This window comes from Microcaecilia unicolor, chromosome 6, assembly GCF_901765095.1.
Source record: "Microcaecilia unicolor chromosome 6, aMicUni1.1, whole genome shotgun sequence".
In the NCBI taxonomy this organism is placed as follows: domain Eukaryota; kingdom Metazoa; phylum Chordata; class Amphibia; order Gymnophiona; family Siphonopidae; genus Microcaecilia; species Microcaecilia unicolor.
The window spans coordinates 1,612,283-1,635,497 of NC_044036.1; the positions used below are offsets into that span (position 1 = coordinate 1,612,283).

General features: G+C 42.7%; 1 protein-coding gene across 1 annotated transcript in view; it reads right to left on the reverse strand.

The window, feature by feature from the left end:
• The window catches only part of ST3GAL3 (ST3 beta-galactoside alpha-2,3-sialyltransferase 3), a 389,817-nt gene that overhangs the window by 506 nt on the left and 366,096 nt on the right, over nucleotides 1-23,215 (reverse strand). The window lies entirely within an intron of this gene.

Here is a 23,215-nt window from a genome sequence, read left to right on the forward strand (position 1 = left end):
TGGGAAAATGTGGGATACAAATGCAATAAATAATAATAATAATAGACAAAACAAGAGAAAGAAATAAAACAAAGTGAAACAAAGAAAAATAAAGAATGCTGCTAGTGCCCGATATGTGCCGAGGTGGGGGGTGGAGGGGGGGGAATGACTGCACAATCTCAAAGTGGTTAGATCAGCTATCAAATGCCTCCCAGAAGAGATGAGTCTTTAACAAAGCTTTGAACTTAGAAATGGCAAAGGCAAAGCGTTCCATATGGAGGTGCCCAAAACATTGAACACTGACCTACGAAAAGTGGTCAAAGGCACAGGGAGTCAACTGAGAGGACAGGTAAACCAGTGAGCCTGATTGCTCTATGGAGCAGCTTGACAGCAGTGTTCTGGTGCAATTGGTAATCGCTTGGTCTCCTTCTGGCCAACCTCTGCTAAGAGGTTACAGTAGTCTATACTTGCAAGGTCAAAAGTGAAGCTGTCTTAACTGTAGAGGAGACAAATTATTGAAATGTGAGATCATCCCTCCTCCCCTCAACACTTCCCAACAAAAAGCATTAGGCCAAAGACTATAGCGGTCCTCAGCCCCTCGATATCCGACACATGGCCCTCCTTACTCACCATGCAACTCCAGGGGTAGGGCAGCAGTTCCTCCCCTCCTTCTGCTGGGCCCCAGTCCAGTGTTCATGCTCTCCACTCCTGACAGTCAGAGCCTGGGCATCATACCCAGCTGGCTCCGTCTATCCACCTGCTGCTTCCTGTGGAAAAAGGGGGAAATATCACTGGAGAGCTGGGCAACTTCTCTATCACCCCCTATTAAAGAAAAATTTCAAGCCTCAGGTTTCCTTCCCAGAACTCCCAAATCTCACCAAACAGCGTATGACATCCGGTGCATATCCACCAGTACCTAAATAACAGTTTTCCTCCCCAAATATGAAAATCCCATCCACAATATCTTAGTAACTCTTCTGACCCAGAATAGCCAGTGCCCACCTACCAGTATCTCAGAAACATTTCCTGACACCCAATACCCGGGGCCCTACCAATATCTCAATAACTTCTTGTCCTAGAATACACTTGACTTCTACTAGTATCTGAGTAAGTCTTCCTGTCTCACAGTACCCAGTGCCCATGCATTAGTATCTCAATAACTCTTCCTTTTCAGAATACCAGGTGCCCATCTACCTGCATCTCAGGAAATCTTCTCGTCCCGCAATACCTGCTGTCAATCTACCATTATGTCAATAGCTCTTCCTGTCCCAGAATACCCATACACAGTGTCCATCTACAGGTATTTCAGTAAGCCTTCCTGTCTCACATTACCCATTTCCTATCCACCAGTATCTCAGTAACTCTTCCTGTCTTACTTTACCTGGTGTCCATCTACCAGTATGTCTACTGTTTTACTACTTATCATTTCTGTCACTCTACTAGATGCACGAAGAGCTGTACACTATACCTTGGTTCAACGAAGAACTGAAACTACTAAAAACACATGTTAGGAGACTTGAGCGAGCATGGAAGAAAATGAAAGATGAACAGACACTTCATGCATGGAAACAACAACAAAGAAAATACAAATACTCAATTAGACAAACCAAAAGAGCATACTACAAAACTAAAATTGGGCCTGACTACAAAGACGCACATAAACTCTACCAACTTGTGAATAAACTAATAGACACCACACCAGTTACCACAACCAGCACAGACACCCCATCGGCAGACAATCTCGCCAAATACTTCAATGAGAAAATATAAAACTACGAGCCACACTACCATTCAATACTACTGATCACGAAAAATTTATGGATTGCCTGGATCCAACTCCCGATGAATACCCAGCAGATCGAATCTGGATTAAATTCGATCTACTAACTGAAGAAACCGTCGCTCAAGCAATCAACAAATTCTCCAAAACTCACTCCAAACTGGATATTTGTCCCAGCAACCTAATAAGGTCAGCCCCCAAATGCTTCATAACAGATCTCACGTCACACCTGAACTACATGCTACAACACGGACTTTTCCCTGAGGACAAAGGAAATATACTACTCACCTATACCCAAAGACTTAAAGAAAAAATTAAACGACACAACCAACTACCGACCAGTAGCATCCATCCCCTGATCGTCAAACTAAAGGAAAGTATGGTAACCAAACAACTTACCAACTACTTAAAAAATTCACAATATTACATGAATCACAGTCAGGATTCCGATCCAACCATAGCACTGAAACAGTGCTAACCTCTCTCATAACCAAATTCAAACAACTAATTGCAACCGGAAACAATGTGCTGCTCCTACAATCTGATATGTCCAGCGCGTTCGACATGGTCAGCCACCACATACTCTCGAACATCCTAGACTACTTCGGGATTGGAGGAAACGTACTAAGATGGTGTAATGGCTTCTTAACAGCAAGAACTTATCAAGTGATTTCAAAATCAAAAACGTCAACACCATGGAAACCCGAATGTGGAGTACCACAAGGATCACCGCTCTCACCAACCCTTTTTAACTTAATGATGACACCTTTAGCCAAATCGCTATCCAACAAAGGACTCAACCCGTACATCTATGCAGACGATGTCACGATATACATCCCGTTCAAACACGATCTAACCAAAATCACAAATGAAATCAAACATAGCCTCCAAATAATGAATTCATGGGCGCACGCATTCCAACTAAAGCTAAACGCAGAAAAGACACAGTGGCTCATCCTATCTTCACAATATAACACAAATAAACACAATACCATAAACACCCCAGACTACACCCTTCCGGTCTCTGACAGTCTGAAAATTCTGGGAGTCACAATTGACCGAAATCTCACACTCGAAGACCATGCGAAAAATACAGCAAAGAAAATGTTCCACTCAATGTGGAAACTTAAAAGGATCAAACCTTTCTTCCCAAGGGAAATATTCCGCAACCTGGTACAATCAATGGTGCTAAGCCACTTAGAGGCATATTTTCAAAGCACTTAGCCTCCCAAAGTTCCATAGAAACCTATGGAACTTAGCCTCCCAAAGTGCTTTGAAAATATGCCTCTTAGACTACTGTAATGCCATTTATGCCGGATGCAAAGAACAAATCATTAACAAGCTTCAAACAGCCCAAAACAAAGCAGCCAGACTCATATTTGGGAAAGTGAAATATGAAAGTGCCAAACCCCTAAGAGAAAAACTACATTGGCTTCCATTAAAAGAACGAATTGCGTTCAAAGTTTGCACCCTGGTCCACAAAATTATACACGGGGAAGCCCCAAACTATATGTCAGACCTTATAGACCTACCTACCAGGAACGCAAAAAGATCAGCTCGCACATTCCTCAACCTCCACTACCCCAACTGTAAAGGACTAAAATACAAGTCCACATACGCAACCGAAGGCCATAAAAACAACGCAAGACCTAGCTATCTTCCGAAGGCTACTGAAAACTGACCTATTCAAGAAGGCATACCATAAACAACCATCCTAATTACTAAATAATAAGACTGATCATGAACTAGACAGAACCAAACTTTTACCACCTGACTGACTAACCTCATTGCTATTAATGAAAAGCACTACCACTTTAACCCTAATGGCGAAAATGATTTATCTATAAGTGATGACCTAACATAGGTTACAATCCAACCTATTACTCAGGAATTTATATGCAATACCATAGCGTATTATTCTTTACCATGTATGTACGCACCTTAATGCAATACCATTTGTAATTATGTTAACCGGAAATGGCAATTGCCATTACGGTAAATGTAAGCAACATTGAGCCTGCAAATTGGTGGGAAAATGTGGGATACAAATGCTACAAATAAATAATAAATAAATAAATAAATAAATGTAAGAGGGAGTCCCTGCTTAACAGTGCTTACAATCTAATCAAGACAAACAGGGATTAGGGAATTAACTTACAGATAGGCTCATTTTCAAAGCACTTAGCCTCCCAAAGTTCCATAGAAACCTATGGAACTTAGCCTCCCAAAGTGCTTTGAAAATATGCCTCTATGTAACATAGTAGATGACGGCAGAAAAAGACCTGCATGGTCCATCCAGTCTGCCCAAGACAAACTCATATGTGTATACCTTACCTTGAATTTGTACCTGTCCTTTTCAGGGCACAGACCATAAGTCTGCCCAGCAGTATTTCCCGCCTCCCAACCACCAGTCCCGCCTCCCATCACCGGCTCTGGTACAGACCGTATAAGTCTGCCCCCCCTATCCTTGCTTCCCAACCACCACCCCCTCTTCCCCCACCTGCTCCGCCACCCAATTTCAGCTAAGCTTCTGAGGATCCATTCCTTCTGCACAGGATTCCTCTATGCATATCCCACGCATGTTTGAACTCCGTTACCATTTTCATCTCCACCACCTCCCGCGGGAGGGCATTCCAAACGTCCACCACCCTCTCCGTGAAAAAATACTTCCTGACATCTTTCCTGAGTCTGCCCCCCTTCAATCTCATTTCATGTCCTCTTGTTCTACCGCCTTCCCATCTCCGGAAAAGATTCGTTTGCGGATTAATACCTTTCAAATATTTGAACGTCTGTGTCATATAAGTACATACTACTACTACTACTTCTTAACCTTTCTAGAGCGCTACTAGGGTTATGCAGCGCTGTACAATTTAACAAAGAGAGACAGTCCCTGCTCAAAGAGCTTACAATCTAATAGACAAGTGAACGGTCAGTCCGATAGGGGCAGTCAAATTGGGGAAGTCTGGATTCACTGAACGTATGAACATAAGTTCATAAGTATTGACATACTGGGAAAGACCAAAGGTCCATCAAGCCCAGCATCCTGTTTCCAACAGTGGCCAATCCAGATCACAAATACCCGGCAAGATCCCAAAAATGTACAAAACATTTTATACTGCTTATCCCAGAAATAGAGGATTTTCCCCAAGTCCATTAATAACGGTCTATGGACTTTTCCTTTAGGAAGCCGTCCAAACCTTTTTAAAACTCCGCTAAGCTAACCGCCTTTACTACATTCTCTGGCAACGAATTCCAGAGTTTAATTACACGTTGAGTGAAGAAAAATGTTCTCCGGTTCATTTTAAATTTACTACATTGTAGCTTCATCGCATGCCCCCTAGTCCTAGTATTTTTGGAAAGCGTGAACAGACGCTTCACATCTACCCGTTCAACTCCATTCATTATTTTATAGACCTCTATCATATCTCCCCTCAGCCGCCTTTTCTCCAAGCTGAAGAGCCCTAGCTGCTTTAGCCTTTCCTCATAGGGAAGTCGTCCCATCCCCTTTATCATTTTAGTCGCCCTTCTCTGCACCTTTTCTAATTCCACTATATCTTTTTTGAGATGCGGCGACCAGAATTGAACACAATATTTGATGGAGCGATACAAAGGCATTATAACATCCTCATTTTTGTTTTCTATTCCTTTCCTAATAATACCTAACATTCTATTTGCTTTCTTAGCCACAGCAGCACACTGAGCAGAAGGATTCAACGTATCATTAACGACGACACCTAGATCCCTTTCTTGGTCCGTGACTCCTAATGGGCAACCTTGCATGACGTAGCTATAATTCGGGTTCCTCTTTCCCCCATGCATCACTTTGCACTTTCACATTAAACGTCATGGTGGGATAAAACAGACCTATGTTCTGAACAAGTGAATAGGAGTTAGGAGTTAAAAGCAGCCTGAAAAAGGTGGCCTTTTAGCCTAGATTTGAAGGTGGCCAGAGATGGAGCTTTACTACTGACCCAGGCATATGGTGCAGCAAGGTAAGTTCAGTATTTGTGTGCAGGAGCACCTGCTGCCCAAAAATGAGCATCTCAGTAAGATATCTGTGTCAGAAGACCATGCAGCTTGTGTTCAGGTTAAACAGCTGATACCTACCCTTGGTAAAATTAAGACAGTGCAGGCAAAAGACTATTATGCACCTGCTTCCATGTTTCTCTGGTCCCCTCTATGTAGACACAGACTGACCTCCAATAGTACATTATGAACTGTTAAAGTGGAAAGGGTGCCCTGACCTCAGCTACTCAGAAAATAAATTGTCCAATAGAAAGGTATAAGTAAGGGAGGGTGAATTTCTTGGATACCAGAGGTCTAGATGTTTAAGTGCATCAGAATGGGATCTGACCGTGTTGTGGTGTGATCTGTGGATTTGTTTGGGGGGGGGGGGGGGGGGGAGAGCAGAGCTATAAGTTTTTTGCACTGACCTGTGGCTCCCGTCCCGACCACGATCTGAAACTTTTCCCTCCAGCAGACTGACTGGGCCTTTCTCCGGACCAGGATCTGGGTGTCCCTGTTGCAGTATAAGAAGGGATCTGAGCGTAAGATGCGATCCCGGGATTCCGGTGCCGAGCAGCAGCAGAGGAGACCTGGGTGTCCTCCTGGCACAGTGCAAGAGTCGGCGGCCCCTCAGCCCGGGGGTGGCAAGAAGTGGCCTCTGCTTCCCGGGGACGTTCCATCGCAGCTCTGCGAAGCCATCAGCCTCCTGTGTCCTGAACCTGCAGCCCGGTGTCAAATTCCTTCCAGCAGCGCCGTCACCTGATCGCCCGGGAGGGGGAGGGAAATGCACGGGGGCTCTTGAGCTTGGGGTGGGAGGGAAGAGCAGGGGCTGAAGGCCGGGGAGTCTTTGTTTACTGCATAGTAAGGACACGGCCGGGCTACATATGCCCTCCCTCATTTCAAATGAGGAGACAGTTCTGGAAAATGCTTTCAAGAAGGGAGTCCTGGAGCTGAATCAGGGCTGGGGGGGAACGGAGCAAATGCGACCTTGCTTGGCCTGGGGCTTTTCTGCACATTGATGCAATTGTTTGGCTTCGGAAGTTTAGGTGTCTAAAAGTGACTTTAGCAACATGTCTGGAATCTGCAAGGGGAATAGCCTGCTTGCAGCTCTTCTGAGGGACTCACGCCTACGCTCCTGCCCCAAATGTGTGGCCAGTGGCCCCTTCCTTGACAGGCTTGATAAGACACAGATGGAGGAGGAAGGGGACAATCTGAAACACAACACAGGTGGGCTCCCAGTGATTTATGGGGAAGGAGAGGGGGATGTGAATGCTGATGGCAGGAATACTAGAAGAGGAGAAGACTGCTTGGGAAACGGTAGAGAAAAGGTTAAGGTTTAGGGGGGTGGTGGGGGACAGTGTTTTGTGGAGTTCTACAGGGGGTTGGTGTTGAGGAGATGCAGGGTACATGCTATGGGGCGCAAAACAAGGAAATGAAGGCGAAATAAACATGTGGATAAAGGTGTCCTGGTTGACGTAGTGTATCTAGATTTCCAACAGCTTTTGACTCCTGAGAAAATTAAAGAGTCATGGGATAGGAGGCAATGTTCTGGTGGGATTAGGAATTGGTTATTGGACAGAAAACAGAGGGTAGGGTTAAATGGCCATTTTTCTCAATGGAGGAGCTCAGGAGGGTGAACAGTGCAGTGCCACAGGGATCTGTACTGGGACCGGTGCTAATTAAGATGATACATTAGCCCCAATTAATATGACTTCAAGACGCCATAGTGAATCATGGTTCACGAAGTCACTTCAACTAAAATGTGAAGTCAGGCAGGCAGAGCGTCATTGGAAACGTCGACCATCCTCCATTACTTTAGCTAATTACAAAGACACTGCAGTCATTCAAGTTAGCTGTACAAACTGCTAAAAAGACAGCCTCCTATACCTTAAATTACCAAAGCCCTGAATACTGCGACAAGTAGACAACCTGGAACTAATCTTCCTTCAAAATCAGGAACTTGCAGGTTTTTTTTCCATAGTAAGGTCACTTTACCCCCCGTTAAATACGATATAAGATCAACTGAATGCAAAAACATGGACTGGAAAAATTCCTCATTTTTAGGTATAACTTGTCTGGAATGTTTTTACGTTTGGGGAGCGTGCCAGGTGCCCTTGACCTGGATTGGCCACTGTCGGTGACAGGATGCGGGCTAGATGGACCTTTGGTCTTTCCCAGTATGGCACTACTTATGTACTTATGTACTTATGTACCATTGAGCACGTTTTCCACCTTCAGTAGCCACTCTGAGTAAACTAATTTCAGGAATGAATCTTACTACAGCCCTACATGACCCTGTTCCTTCAAACCTTCTTAAATGATTTTTTTTTTTTTTACTCACCTCCACCCTTTTCTCTTATAGATGATCTCCTCAACCCTTTCATCTGGGACTGTTCCTGATGATTGGAAACTTGCTGCCATCAGACCTAAACTGAAGGATAGTTCCAAACCACTTACAGTTAGTAGCAGCAGCTAATTTCCCTTTTGTCATGGAAATAATTGAGACAGTTACTTTTTTCTCAGCTTCAAGACTTCTCAACAAAAACTAATACCCTTCATCCAAACTAAACAGGATTTCGTACACATCACAGCACTGAAACCACCTTGTTAGCAATCACTACGTCCATCTATCGCCAACTGGATGCTAATAGCTCTGTACTTATCACTTGATTTAACGGTGGCATTTGATCTGATACACCATACCATTCTACTAGACAGATTATCACAGCACAACATTCAAATAGTTCCAGTCAAATCCTTTCAACCACCTCTATGTAGTCCACTTCATTCTTACTACACTCGGGAGTACCACAAGGTTCTATCCTATCCCCAATGCTTTTCAACATACCCATGGCACCTTTCCTCACTTTGGCACAATCACTAGGATTTACTATCTACGTATATGCAGACAACATTCAGTTACTACATACTTTAGATCACCACAACTCTACAGTAATTGCTGCTGTTAATTCTAAATTGATGCAATTGACATCATGGCTGCAGAATAATAGCGTTAAATCCAGAAAAATCAAGATGTATCCTATTCTCATACTCTCCAAATACTATTCTAACACACTGTGATAAAACAGTGGGTTTTTAAGTCTGTAAAACTGTATTTCATGAAGTGTTTCTCTAGTTTGGTCAGCGGGTGGTGTTTCCTTACTTTAAAGCTGTTACAGAGTAATGACTGTTTTTGATTTAGTCTAACACAGATATGTATTTATTATTTATTAGGATTTATTTACCGCCTTTTTGAAGGAGTTCACTCAAGGCGGTGTACAGTAAGAATAGATCAAATATGAGCAATAGGCAATTAGAGAAGTAAAAATATTCGAAAACAATACAAAGTATGGCATGGGATACTAGCAATGACAACACAGTACGTAATAAAACATTATAACTGGTAGTGAAGGGTAAGGCAAAGTTGTAACATATAGATGGGTACGAAAGTAGGAAGAATTAGAAAGTAAGGTGACTGATTTGAAGAAAGTTGCACATGGAGGAGTGGATAAACATGTCCCTCTGCAGTATGTGCAGCCCGAGTCACTCCTTGTGTGTGTGAGTGAGACTAGTGGCGTACCAAGGGGGGGCGGTGGGGGCGGTCCGCCCCGGGTGCACACCGCTGGGGGGCGCCGTGGCGCGCCCCTGTCGGCTGCGACTTCGAATCGCTACGCTAAATTCTCTCGTTTGCTGCAGCTCCCTCCCTCTGCCCCGGAACAGTTTACTTCCTGTTCCAGGGCAGAGGAGGGAGCTGCAGGGAATGAGAGAATTTCGCCTAGTGATTCGAACTCACAGCCGACAGGTGCGCGCTGCGGCACCCCCCCTAGCAGCGTGCACCCGGGGGGGGGTGTCATTTCGCCGGGGGGGGGCGCTGCACCGGGGGGGGGGGGGCGCATCGGCGATCCGCCCCGGGTGTCGTCGACGCTAGGAACACCACTGAGTGAGACTAACAAGTTAGTTACTTCTTCCGTTAAAAGCTTGGTTGAAGAGCCAAGCTTTCACCTGCTTCCTGAAGTAGAGATAGTCTTGTGTTAAGCAGAGCCTTTCAGGCAATGCATTCCAGAGTATGGGGGCTACTCCAGAGAAGGCTCGCTTGCTGGTATCACATTGTGTAATGTCTTTTGGAGAGGGTGTAGTTAGTGAAAGTCCTTGGGAGGACCTTAGTGTCCTTGGCGGTGTGTGGAGGATCATCCTGTTCTTTAGATACTCAGGGCCATTTCCTTTCAGGACCTTGAAGATCAGACATAGAGTTTTAAATTTAGCCTTGTATTGTACTGGTAGCCAATGAAGTTTTTGCAAAAATGGTGTGATGTGGTCACATTGCTTGCAACCTTCTATGAGTCTTGCTGCTGCATTCTGAATCAACTGGAGCTGGTGCAGGCCCTTTGTAGTCAGACCATTGTATAGTGCATTGTATAGGAACAATCTTCCTTTACCCATACGCCATGCCCCCTCCCTACCCATCTTCAAATCTCTGCTTAAAACTCACCTCTTCAATGCTGCCTTCGGCGCCTAACCGCTCAAGAAATATAAAATGCCCCAATCCATCCACCCTATCAGATTAACTGTTCACTCGTCCTCTAGATTGTTCACTTGTCTTTAGATTGTTCTCTTGTCTTTTAGATTGTAAGCTCTTTGAGCAGGGACTGTCCTTCTATGTTTGAATTGTACAGCGCTGCGTAACTCTAGTAGCGCTTTAGAAATGTTTGTTGTTGTTGCATTGCAGTAATCCAGTCTTGATGTTACCATGGCATGCACAACTGGGATAAGATTTACCGTCTCGATGTAAGGAGAGAGCAGCATAGCTGTCGCAAATAGTAGAAGCAGCTCTTGAAGGTTGCTTGGATTTGGGGAATCAGAGTGTTGAATCTAACTGTATTCCAAGGTTCCTGACTAGTGATTTGAGGGGGAGTTCATACTTCCCAAAAGTGATTTTGATGTCAGGTATGTATCCACTTGTGTTAGAGACCCAGAGAAGCTTGGTTTTACTTGGGTTCAGGGAAAGTTTGTTGTGTTTAGCCCATTCTTGAATTGATGTTAGACAAGTGATCAGTTTATTCAAGGCTGTAGGTAAGTCAGGTTCAATGGTATGAGTAGCTGCACATCATCCGCATAGATGTAGAACTGAGTGTCCATTGACTGAATCAGCTCAGCTGGTGGCTTGAGGTAGATATTGAACAGAATAGGTGACAGTATCGATCCTTATGGTACCCCACAGGTCAGTGTCCATGATGGTGATGAGTTGCTGCCAATCATTATGGATTGTTGCCTGTCTGATAGATAGGATCTGAACCAGGCAAGTACTGTTCCATTGATACCTGTTTCTGTCAGTTGTGCTAGCAAGATATCATGATCCACAGTGTCAAAAGCTGCTGAGAAATCTAGCAGTACTAACATCGAGGCAAATCCCTTGTCTCGGTTTTTGTGAAGATCATCTAGCAGGGATACGAGGACCGTTTGTGTTCCATAACCAGGTCTGAATCCAGATTGACATGGATCTAGCTAGTTACTCTTTTCTAGCCATTCATTAAGTTGAACACAGACTGTTTGTTCTATGAGTTTCCCTAGAAACGGGATGTTGGATACTGGCCTGTAACTTTCAAGTTTGTCCTGGTCAAGGTTGTATTTCTTCAGCAGAGGGCAAACCACTGCCCTTTTTAATGCTGTTGGTAGTTGCCCAGTAGAAAGAGAGGTGTTCACAATTTTTATGGCGCCTTCTTGTCTGCTGCACTATCTTTGATGGGCAGGGATCGAGGGAGCAGGTAGTTGGTCGAAGGTCTCTTAGGATTTTGTCAAGGCTGGCCTCTGTCATTAGGTTAAAAGTGTTCCATCTGTCTCTGTTAGGAGGGGGTGAGTTTGTGCACCCCTGGTTCACTGGTTGGGCACTGGGTGGGATTGCCTGTAAATCCTGGTGGAGACTTTTAATTTTGTTGGCAAAGTATGCAGCAAAATCATTGCAGTTCAGTTTAGGCTGTTTCTGTTGTGGGGGTTGCAGTAGGCTGTTTACAGAACAGCTGCTTGGTTGGCAGCCTGTGCAATGCATTGAGAGAAATACAGTTTTTTGGTTGCTGTTAAGGCTTGGCGGTACTTTGCCATGTGCTTCCTGCAGTTTAGCCTGTCTTCATCCAGGTGAGATTTGCGCCATCTCCTTTCCAGTTTTCATCCTTCGCGTTTAAGGATCCGAAGTTCTGGAGAAAACCAAGGTAAGCGTTTGGTGGGGCATAAGACCTTTTTTTTAGTGGTGTTGTTTTCTCTAATTAGACCACAGTGTTTTTTTCCATGACACACATTTATTTCATATGTGATATTGGAGGATTTACATCATATGGATCCACATGCAGAAGATTCACATTATAATTTACTTTGTGCTGAGAAGGCTTTTCCATCATTTATATATTTTATCATATGTTACATAGATATGCAATTTTTTGGCTTGTACATTTATTTATAGTTCATTTACATGTTATGGTTGCTTTTTCATAGATTTTGGATCTGATACAGCTCCCCTACTACTACTTATCATTTCAATAGCACTACTAGACATACACAGTACTGTACCCTGGACATAAAGAGACTGAAAGATCTGTCGCTAAGGGACTATCTAATTAGGACAAACAGGACAAGAGATAAGGGAATTACTAAGGTGGGAATGATAAAACATGGGAACTGAACAAGTGAGTAAGGGTTAGGAGTTAGAAACAGCATCAAAAAGGTGGGCTTTTTTTTAGCCTAGATTTGAAGACGGCCGGAGATGGAGCTTGACGTACCAGCTCAGAAAGTCTATTCCAGGCACTTTTGTAATCGCATACCTCATTATTCATGTTTTCTTTTTCATTTTGTTTTTGATTTTGTATATTATTTGCTTATATTTATTTGTATGGTCATATTGTCATATTATGTCTTGTAGCTTTTATGGCCTCCTGAGGAAGGAAGTGTCGAAACATGACTCATGTCAAGTCCTATATGCAAGTTTCTGTAATAAAGAGCTTCTATATTTGGACTATTTGCTCCTTTGTCTGGTACTTTCCACCATATTTTGCCACTAGTCTGTTGATTGTGCCTTTGACATTACCATGCATTGTATATTAATGCAAAAGGTAAGGGGATTGGTGTTACAGCAAATCTATTAAAATGGCTTCATTTCTATTTATCAAATCAGAGTTGATAGATGTGTTTTAGAGATAAGAACTCTCAAGTGGTTTGATTTGAGTAGAGGAATCTCAAGTGATCTGTTTTACAATAATTAGTTTTAACACCAGTAGCTTCTTTAAAAAAAACAGCAAGATTATTCAAAATGTACTAGTTAGGTTACTGATTGGAGTTAAGATATCACAAGCATTTTAAAAATGCTACACTGGCTCCCAGTAGCTTGGAAAGAAAAAATCAGCATCTTGATACTTTTGTTTAAAGTACTGCAGCTGGCAGCATAATTACCTCTACGTGAGGCAGTTCAGAGGAAGGTGATTCAGAGGAAGGCACTAAAATGGTACAGGGTTTGTGCCATAAGAGACTGGAGGACTTGAATATGTATACACTAGAGAAAAGAAGAGAGGTGATAAGTACTTGAAAGGTGTTAATATTCAAACAAACTTCTACCATAGGTGTAGTAGAACTAGAGGACATGAATGGAGGTTGCAGGGAGGTAGACTTAGGAGTAACGTCAGGAAATACTTTTCACAGAGAGGGTAGTAGACATGATAGAGTCAAAAACTGAGCAAATTAAAAAATGCGTGGGATAGATACAAGGGATGCCTTAATAGAAAGAGGATGGAAACACAACATGGCTGTTGAGGTGTTATCTTGGGCAGGAGTAGTGGGAACTGAGGTCAATGCCGAACAGAATTCAACGGTCTGTGACTCACAAATGGCAAAAGACAGGTGAAGCTTTGGTTGCTCCAGTGCTGTATTTATTATTTACTTATTGCGTTTGTATCCTGCATTTTTCCACCTACTGGCAGGTTCAATGTGAGAGAAGTGTTGAGCCAGGTTAAGTCCTTTAAGTCCTCAGGATGTTCAATGGGGTTTACATGATTCATTGAACGATAGTTATTAGTTACAACATAGTCGGATAAGGTTACAACATTGGTCAGGCAGGGTTACAGTTTGGGAGGAAGTGGGTATGTTATAGAGTCTACACAATAAGTAATGGATAGCTTAGAGAATGTATGAGTCAATGGAATTGTAATGGGTCCTGGTTGAGAATATTTAGGGAGGTTAGAATGGGTAGAGTTATAGGATTCGGGAGGTGTATTAGGTGTTTGGATTCGGTTTGGTCACTGATCTTGTGCCTTTTCCATTCAGCTGCCTAATGTATGGGTAGATATGGTCGGTCAGCTGGATGATTAGGTAGGTTCAGCGGGGATGTGTCTTCTGAAGAGGTGAGCCTTCAGGTGCTTTCAGAAGGTTAGATAGTTTTTATTTATTTGTTGCATTTGTATCCCACATTTCCCACCTATTTGCAGGCTCAATGTGGCTTACATTTCTGGAGTGAGAGATACAAGTGGTATTACATTAGAGATCATGATTGGCATAGTAGATTAAACAGTCAAGTATAAAGAGTTCATATTTGGAATTAGAGATAAAGTGGTTGTTTGTTGCTTTTCGTGCCACGCCTCCAGAGTCTCTAATCACAGCTGGGCACTACTCACACAATACAATCCCCTCAACCGGTACCTTAAAGAACCAGACAGCTGTAGCACTATTTAGACTGCAACAAAGACAAAAAGAGACCAAGGAAGCGCTTCCTGGGGTTAACACTGGTTTATTTAATTATCCAGAGATTAGGATAAAAAAATAAGAAAATAGTCAAGTATAGTCTAGTATAGAAAAGAGGAGAAAACATGTATTGACAATGGAATGGGCTCTCTATCCCATGGGAATGGGGCAGAGTGCACTATACACTGACCAACTTCTTATCTGGCAAAGACATAATATATAGAACTTTCTTTCTCTTATAGTACAAAGAGCAAGAGAGAGGGAGGGACTTTTCCCTCCTAATTAGCATCTTGTAAATACAGTCCAGGATACAGTCAGGATCTTTATGACAAATGATGTGCATGGCATATGTTTACATTTCTTTTAGAAGTTACATTTTGGTCTATTGTCATGAAGTGACAGGGTGTTTTTAGATTAATATCTCTCTTCTCTGGTCATACCTTCAAAATAATATTTCAGGTCTTTTGGATCTTTTTGTTTTAATATATTTTCCTTTTATTCTTATTTATTATTCTAAATTCTAAGAAGAGGAGGCAAGAGTTAATTACTTTCCTTTTGGAGGTCATGGCTTTCTCAGGCTTCTGATAGCCAAGTCATTCTTATTCTAAAGACCAAAACTGCTTCCCTACAGATAGGTGTTAGATTTCTCTCTTGCCTGCTCAGATCCTGTGTTGATATTATAACATGGGTTTTCTTTGTGTCAGAGAGAACTATTGTTGCCTGTCATAAAACTTGCCATTTGGCTCCAGAGATCCTTTTCTTAAAGGAGTTCAGTCTGCCTCTCCTTTGTGAGATACAGTATGGATCTTTTGTGTTAGACAGAAAGATGTCTTCTGCAAGTGTTATGTGTTATGTCCTCTTACAATTACAACAAAAAGAGTCTTTGAAGTGGTCTTTCCTCAAAGGACATGGGAAAGAAACTCTGTCTCAGGAATTCCATTAGGCCATACACACTTAGTGGGAGAAATTGTTATGCAAGAGGAGAGAGAAAGGGTGGGAGTGAATTGCTATTCCAGCAAGCTTTCCCCTGTTTTTGGAAAGAGAGAAACCTCCATTTCTCCCTGTCCAATATGAGGAATTATTCTGTATATTAAATAATTGGGAGGCCTCCACCTCCTACATGTATTGCGTTAGAGTTCATTCGTGGTAGAGTAGACTTTGGTAGTCAAGTGTAGAGAGTTGGGTTTTATCTAGTTCAGGCTTGAGTTTTTGTTGTCTGGTAGTTAGGCTGTATCGTTGTGGTATGCCTTTTGAACAGGCTGGTCTTCAGTGATCTCCGAAAGTTAGTTAGGTCACTCGATTTTTCCCACGCCAAGTGGTAGTGCATTCCATAGCTGCGTGCTTATGTAGGGGAAGCTGGATGCATATGTTTAACTTATATCTTACGCCCACTAATGGTGGATAACAAGGGAAGATGCATCGAACCAAGCAAAGCGAGAAAGAACGTCCACAAAAGTCAAAAATAGAAACACAAGAGTGAAAGAGGTCAGTTCTAGGTCTTAGGAAGTGTAGTCCAGGTTTTGATGCAGATATAGAAGAAACTGATACCAGTAGCATCTATCCCTCTGGCAGTCAAACTAATGGAAAGTATGCTAACCAAACAACTTACCAATTACTTACACAATTTCTCAATATTACATGAATCACAATCAGGATTCGATCCAACCACAGCACCGAAACATTACTAATCACTCTCCTAACCAAATTCAAGCAAGCAATTGCAACTGGCAATAGTGTACTTCTCCTACAATTCGACATGTCCAGCGCATTCGACATGGTAAGCCACAAAATACTATAAATATCCTAGACTACTTCGGGATTGGAGGAAACGTACTTAGTTGGATCAAAGGCTTCCTTACTGCAAGAACATACCAAGTGATATCACATTCGAATACATCACCACCATGGAAACCAGAATGCGGAGTACCCCAAGGATCACCACTTTCACTGACCCTTTTCAACCTAATGATGACACCTCTAGCCAAATCGCTATCCAACCAAGCCCTCAATCCTTTCATCTACGCAGATGGTGTCACGATCTACATCCTGTTCAAACATGACTTAACAGAAATCACAAATGAAATCAAACACAGCTTCCAAATCATGAACTCATGGGTGGATGCATTCCAACTAAAAACGCAGAAAAAACACAATGTCTCATCCTCTCATCACAACACAACACAAACAAACCCACCACTAAAAACACCCCAAACTTTGCCCTTCCTGTTTCAGATAGCCTGAAAATTCTAGGAGTTACAATTGATCAAAATCTCACTCTAGAAAGCTATGTGAAAAACACAACAAAGAAAATGTTCCACTCAATGTGGAAACTCAAAAGAATAAAACATTTCTTCTCAAGGGTAACATTCTGTAGCCTGGTACAATCAATAGTACTAAGTCGACTAGATTACTGTAATGCAATCTATGCCAGATGCAAAGAACAAATCATTAAGAAACTCCAAACTACTCAAAACACAGCAGCCAGACTCATATTTGGGAAAACGAAATACAAAAGCGCCAAACCCCTAAGAGAAAAACTACATTGGCTCCCATTTAAAGAACGTATTACGTTCAAAATCTGCACTCTGGTTCATAAAATCATACATGGCGAAGCCCCAGTCTACATGTCAGACCTCATAGACTTACCAACCAGGAATACTAAAAAGATCATCACATACATTCCTTAATCTCCACTACCCCAGCTGCAAAGGACTAAAATATAAACTAACATATGAATCCAGCTTCTCCTACATAAGCATGCAACTATGGAATGCACTACCAAAAGCCACAAAAACAATACACGACATAACTAATTTCCAAAAATTACTAAAAACCAACCTGTTCAATAAGGCATACCACAATGATCCATCCTAAATACCAGACAACAAAACTCATACCAGAACTGGACAAAACGGAACTCTCTATTCTTGACTGCCTAAGTTACTCTATCATGATTGAACTTTAACGCAATACCATTTTATTTCTCATCACAAAAATGAATTCTTTATACTTGATTGCCTAATCTACTCTGTCACCTATGAACTTTAATGCAATATAACTCTGTATTTCTCATTCCGGAAATGGCGATCGCCATTACAGAACAATGTAAGCCACATTGAGCCTGCAAATAGGTGGGAAAATGTGGGATACAAATGCAACAAATATATATTTGATGTCTTTGCATGTTGGGAAGTGGAGGGTACATAAGTAATGCCATACTGGGAAAAAGACCAAGGGTCCATCGAGCCCAGCATCCTGTCCACGACAGCGGCCAATCCAGGCCAAGGGCACCTGGCAAGCTTCCCAAACGTACAAACATTCTATACATGTTATTCCTGGAATTTTGGAGTTTTCCAAGTCCGTTTAGTAGCGGTTTATGGACTTGTCCTTTAGGAAACCGTCCAACCCCTTTTTAAACTCTGCTAAGCTAACCGCCTTCACCACTTTCTCCGGCAACGAATTCCAGAGTTTAATTACACGTTGGGTGAAGAAAAATTTTCTCCGATTTGTTTTAAATTTACTACACTGTAGTTTCATCGCATGCCCCCTAGTCCTAGTATTTTTGGAAAGCGTGAACAGACGCTTCACATCCACCTGTTCCACTCCACTCATTATTTTATATACCTCTATCATGTCTCCCCTCAGCCGTCTCTTCTCCAAGCTGTATAGCCCTAGCCTCCTTAGTCTTTCTTCATAGGGAAGTCGTCCCATCCCCGCTATCATTTTAGTCGCCCTTCGCTGCACCCTTTTCCAATTCTACTATATCTTTCTTGAGATGCGGCGACCAGAATTGAACACAATACTCAAGGTAACGCCCATTTTTAAAAAAGACACCATGGAGCGATACAACGGCATTATAACATCCTCACACCTGTTTTCCATACCTTTCCTGATAATACCCAACATTCTATTCGCTTTCTTAGCCGCAGCAGCACACTGAGCAGAAGGTTTCAGTGTGTTATCGACGACGACACCCAGATCCCTTTCTTGGTCTGTAACTCCTAACGTGGAACCTTGCATGACGTAGCTATAATTCGGGTTCTTTTTTTCCCACATGCATCACCTTGCACTTGCTCACATTAAACATCATCTGCCATTTAGCTGCCCAGTCTCCCAGTCTCGTAAGGTCCTCTTGTAATTTTTCACAATCCTGTCGCGATTTAACGACTTTGAATAACTTTGTGTCATCAGCAAATTTAATTACCTCGCTAGTTACTCCCATCTCTAAATCATTTATAAATATATTAAAAAGCAGTGGTCCTAGCACGGACCCCTGAGGAACCCCACTAACTACCCTTCTCCATTGTGAATACTGCCCATTTAACCCCACTCTCTGTTTCCTATCCTTCAACCAGTTTTTAATCCACAATAGGACATTTCCTTCTATCCCATGACCCTCCAATTTCCTCTGTAGCCTTTCATGAGGTACCTTGTCAAACGCCTTTTGAAAATCCAGATACACAATATCAACCGACTCCCCTTTGTCCACATGTTTGTTCACTCCTTCAAAGAATTGAAGTAAATTGGTCAGGCAAGATTTCCCCACACAAAAGCCATGCTGACTTGGTCTCAGTAATCCATGTCCTCGGATGTGCTCTGTAATTTTGTTTTTGATAATAGCCTCTACCATTTTCCCCGGCACCGACGTCAGACTCACCGGTCTATAATTTACCGGATCTCCCCTGGAGCCTTTTTTAAAAATGGGCGTTACATTGGCCACCCTCCAATCTTCCGGTACCACGCTCGATTTTAAGGATAAGTTGCATATCACTAGCAGTAGCTCCGCAAGCTCGTTTTTCAGTTCTATCAGTACTCTAGGATGAATACCATCCGGTCCAGGAGATTTGCTACTCTTCAGTTTGCCGAACTGCCCATTTACGTCCTCCAGGTTTACCGTGAAGTCAGTAAGTTCTCCGAACTCGTCCGCTTGAAATACCATTTCCGACACCGGTATCCCACCCAAATCTTCCTCGGTGAAGACCGAAGCAAAGAATTCATTCAGTCTCTCCACTACGTCTTTGTCTTCCTTGATCGCCCCTTTTACCCCTCGGTCATCCAGCGGCCCAACCGATTCTTTTGCCGGCTTCCTGCTTTTAATATACCGAAAAAATTTTTTACTATGTTTTTTTGCCTCTAATGCTATCTTTTTTTCATACTCCCTCTTGGCCTTCTTAATCTGCGCCTTGCATTTGCTTTGACACTCCTTATGCTGTTTCTTGTTATTTTCAGACGGTTCCTTCTTCCATTTTCTGAAGGCGTTTCTTTTAGCCCTAATAGCTTCCTTCACCTCACTTTTCAACCAGGCCGGGTGTCTTTTGGACTTCCGTCTTTCTTTTCTAATTCGCGGAATATGTATGGCCTGGGCCTCCAGGATGGTATTTTTGAACAGCATCCACGCCTGTTGTACAGTTTTACTCTCTCAGTTGCCCCCCTAAGTTTTTTTTTTACCGTTCTTCTCATTTTATCATAGTCTCCTTTTTAAAGTTAAACGCTAACGTATTTGACTTTCTGTGTACAGTTACTTCAAGGTTGATGTCAAAACTGATCATATTATGGTCACTGTTATCAAGCGGCCCCAGTACCATAACGTCCCTCACCAGATCATGCGCTCCACTAAGGACCAAGTCTAGAATTTTTCCTTCTCCTCGTCGGCTCCTGCACCAGTTGCTCCATAAAGCTGGTCCTTGATTTCATCAAGGAATTGTATCTCTGTAGCGTGTCCCGATGTTACATTTACCCAGTCTATATTGGATAATTGAAGTCACCCATTATTATCACATTGCCCATTTTGTTCGCGTCTCTGATTTCTTTTATCATTTCTGTGTCTACCTGCTCATCTTGGCGAGGCGGACGGTAGTACACTCCTATCACCATTTTTTTCCCTTTTATACATGGAATTTCAACCCACAGTGATTCAAAGGTGTGATTTGTGTCCTGCTGAATTTGTAATCTATCTGAGTCAAGGCTCTATTTAATATACAATGCTACCCCTCCACCAGTCCGGTCTACCCTATCATTACGATATACTTTGTACCCCGGTATGACAGTGTCCCACTGGTTATCCTCCTTTCACCAGGTCTCAGTAATGCCTATTATATCCAATTTTTCATTTAGTGCAATATATTCCAACTCTCCATCTTATTTCTTAGACTCCTAGCATTTGCATATAGACATTTCAGAGTATGTTTGTTGTTCTTTTTTGCATGATGCTTAGTACCTGACACTATTGATTTGACATCTTTTGTCTGATCTTTAGTTGTATTTAAGGGCACCTGGCCTACCATGGTCTGTTGTGCAACCTCACTATCCAGAACCCTATCTTCCCTGTTTGTGAGGTATCTTTGCAAGATACCTTTTCCCGAACCATGCGCTTTTGAGTGACTGTCGGCCTTCCCCCCATATCTAGTTTAAAAGCTGCTCTATCTCCTTTTTAAATGCCGACGCCAGCAGCCTGGTCCCACCCTGGTTAAGGTGGAGCCCATCCTTTCGGAATAGGCTCCCCCTTCCCCAGAATGTTGCCCAGTTCCTAACAAATCTAAAACCCTCCTCCCTGCACCATCGTCTCATCCACGCATTGAGACTCTGGAGCTCTGCCTGTCTCTTGGGCCCTGCACGTGGAACAGGTAGCATTTCAGAAAATGCTACCCTAGAGGATCTGGATTTGAGCTTTCTACCTAAGAGCCTAAATTGGCTTCCAGAACCTCTCTCCCACATTTTCCTATGTCATGATACCCACATGTACCAAGACAGCGGACTCCTCCCCAGCACTATCTAAAATCCTATCTAGGTGACGCGTGAGGTCCGCCACCTTCGCACCAGGCAGGCAAGTCACCAGGCGATCGTCACGTCCACCAGCCACCCAGCTATCTATATGCCTAATGATTGAATCACCAACTACAACAGCTGTCCTAACCTTTCCCTCCCGGGCAGCACTTGGAGACATATCCTCAGTGCGAGTTAGGGTAAGGTAGGATCTTACTGATTTATTAGTGTTCCGGATTGGTAAGTCTATTAGGTTGGTCATGTAGCTCGGTGAGAAGCCAAAGATTATTCTATATGCCGCAAACAGATATTGAAGGCAGGCTATGCGATCCTTAATTGGTAGCCAATGTAGCTTTAGGAGAAGGGGTTTGGCACTCTCAAATCTTGTTTTTCCATATATGAGTCTTGCTGTTGTGTTTTGTGCTGTTTGTAATTTTTTTTAGGATATGCTCTTTGTACCCTGCATAAATTCCATGCAGGAGTCCACATGAAGCCAGGCTCATGGTCTGAATCAGGCTGCGAAATATGTCTCTTGGGAAGTATTGTTTTATGCTTTTGAGTTTCCACATTGAGTGGAACATTTTCTTTGTGGTGGCCTAGCTTGTCCTTTCAAATGATAATTCACAGTCTATGGTGATGCCTAGGATTTTCATGTTGTCTGAAACTGGGAGCGATAAGCCCAGTGCATTGATTGATGTGAATTGATCAGTGTTGAACGGGGACGAGAGTAAGAGGCAGTGTGTTTTTTTTCCCTGTTAAGTTTTAGTTTGATGGCTGACGCCCAAGCATCCATGATATTCATGCTGGTTTGATTTCAGAGTCTATTTCTGATGGGTTGTTTTTGAAAGGTTTGAAGATTGTAACGTCATCAGCATATAAGAAGGGTTGAGTTCTAGTTTGGATAGGGACTTGGCGAGTGGGATCATCATTAGGTTAATTGGATGGATGAGAGTGGTGAGCCTTCCAGGACTTCACATTCTGCTTTCCAAGGAGGGGAGATTTCGAGTTTACCTTGACTTGGTATGATCTGGTGGTCAGGAAGCCTTTAATCTACGAGACTATCTTCCCTCCAACTCTTATCTTGTCAAGTATCCTTAGTAGAATTTGGTGGTTTACCATGTTGAAGGTACTCGACATGTCGAACTGGAGTAATAGGATGTTGTTTCCTCTTGCGATTTCATGTTGAATTTGGCCAGTAATATGATTAGTACCGTTTTAGTACTATGGTTCGCTCTGAAGCCTGATTGGGATTTGTGTAATATTGAGAAGTGATGTATTCCATTAGTTTTTTTGGCTACTATACCTTCCATCATCTTGGTCGTTAATGGTATTAATGCAACTGGTCAGTAATTCAAGATATCCTTGTTTTTTTTTCTTGGGTTCTTTTGGAATTGGTGTAAGTAGAATGTTGCCTCTATCTGTTAGGAATATTCCTTCCCCAAGCATCAAGTTGAGGTGGCATGTGAGGTCCTCAATAAATTGGTTGGGGGGTGTTTTCCTAATATAGCTGGGGAATGTGTCTAGTGAGCAGTGGGCTAAGGAGAACTTTTGAAGCATAAGGGCTACCATCTCAATAGAGAGGTGAGAGAAGTTTGTTCAGTTTTGGTCTGCTGGTGTTTCTCCTGGATGTGTGTCTAGTTCATCTAAGAAGGTGTCTAATTTGGTGGTCTGTAGATCACTTTATTGTCACATGATGTGAGGGAGGTTGTTGTGCCAACTCAGGGGGAAGGGGAAACATTTTGACTGTAAGTTGAATACTGAGATTAATACTTTGGGATGATATATGGTTATAACCAAGACTACATCATGTTTGGCTGCCTATATGGTTGCCATGGTGGACACTTGACAACCAGCCTTTAAGCATGGGTGACTGGGGCCCGCACAGAGTGGTAGGCACAGCTCTAACCATCTTGTCCGGCAGACTGGATGACCATGTGGGTGTGTTACTGTGTTAATTCAGATATTTCTATTTTG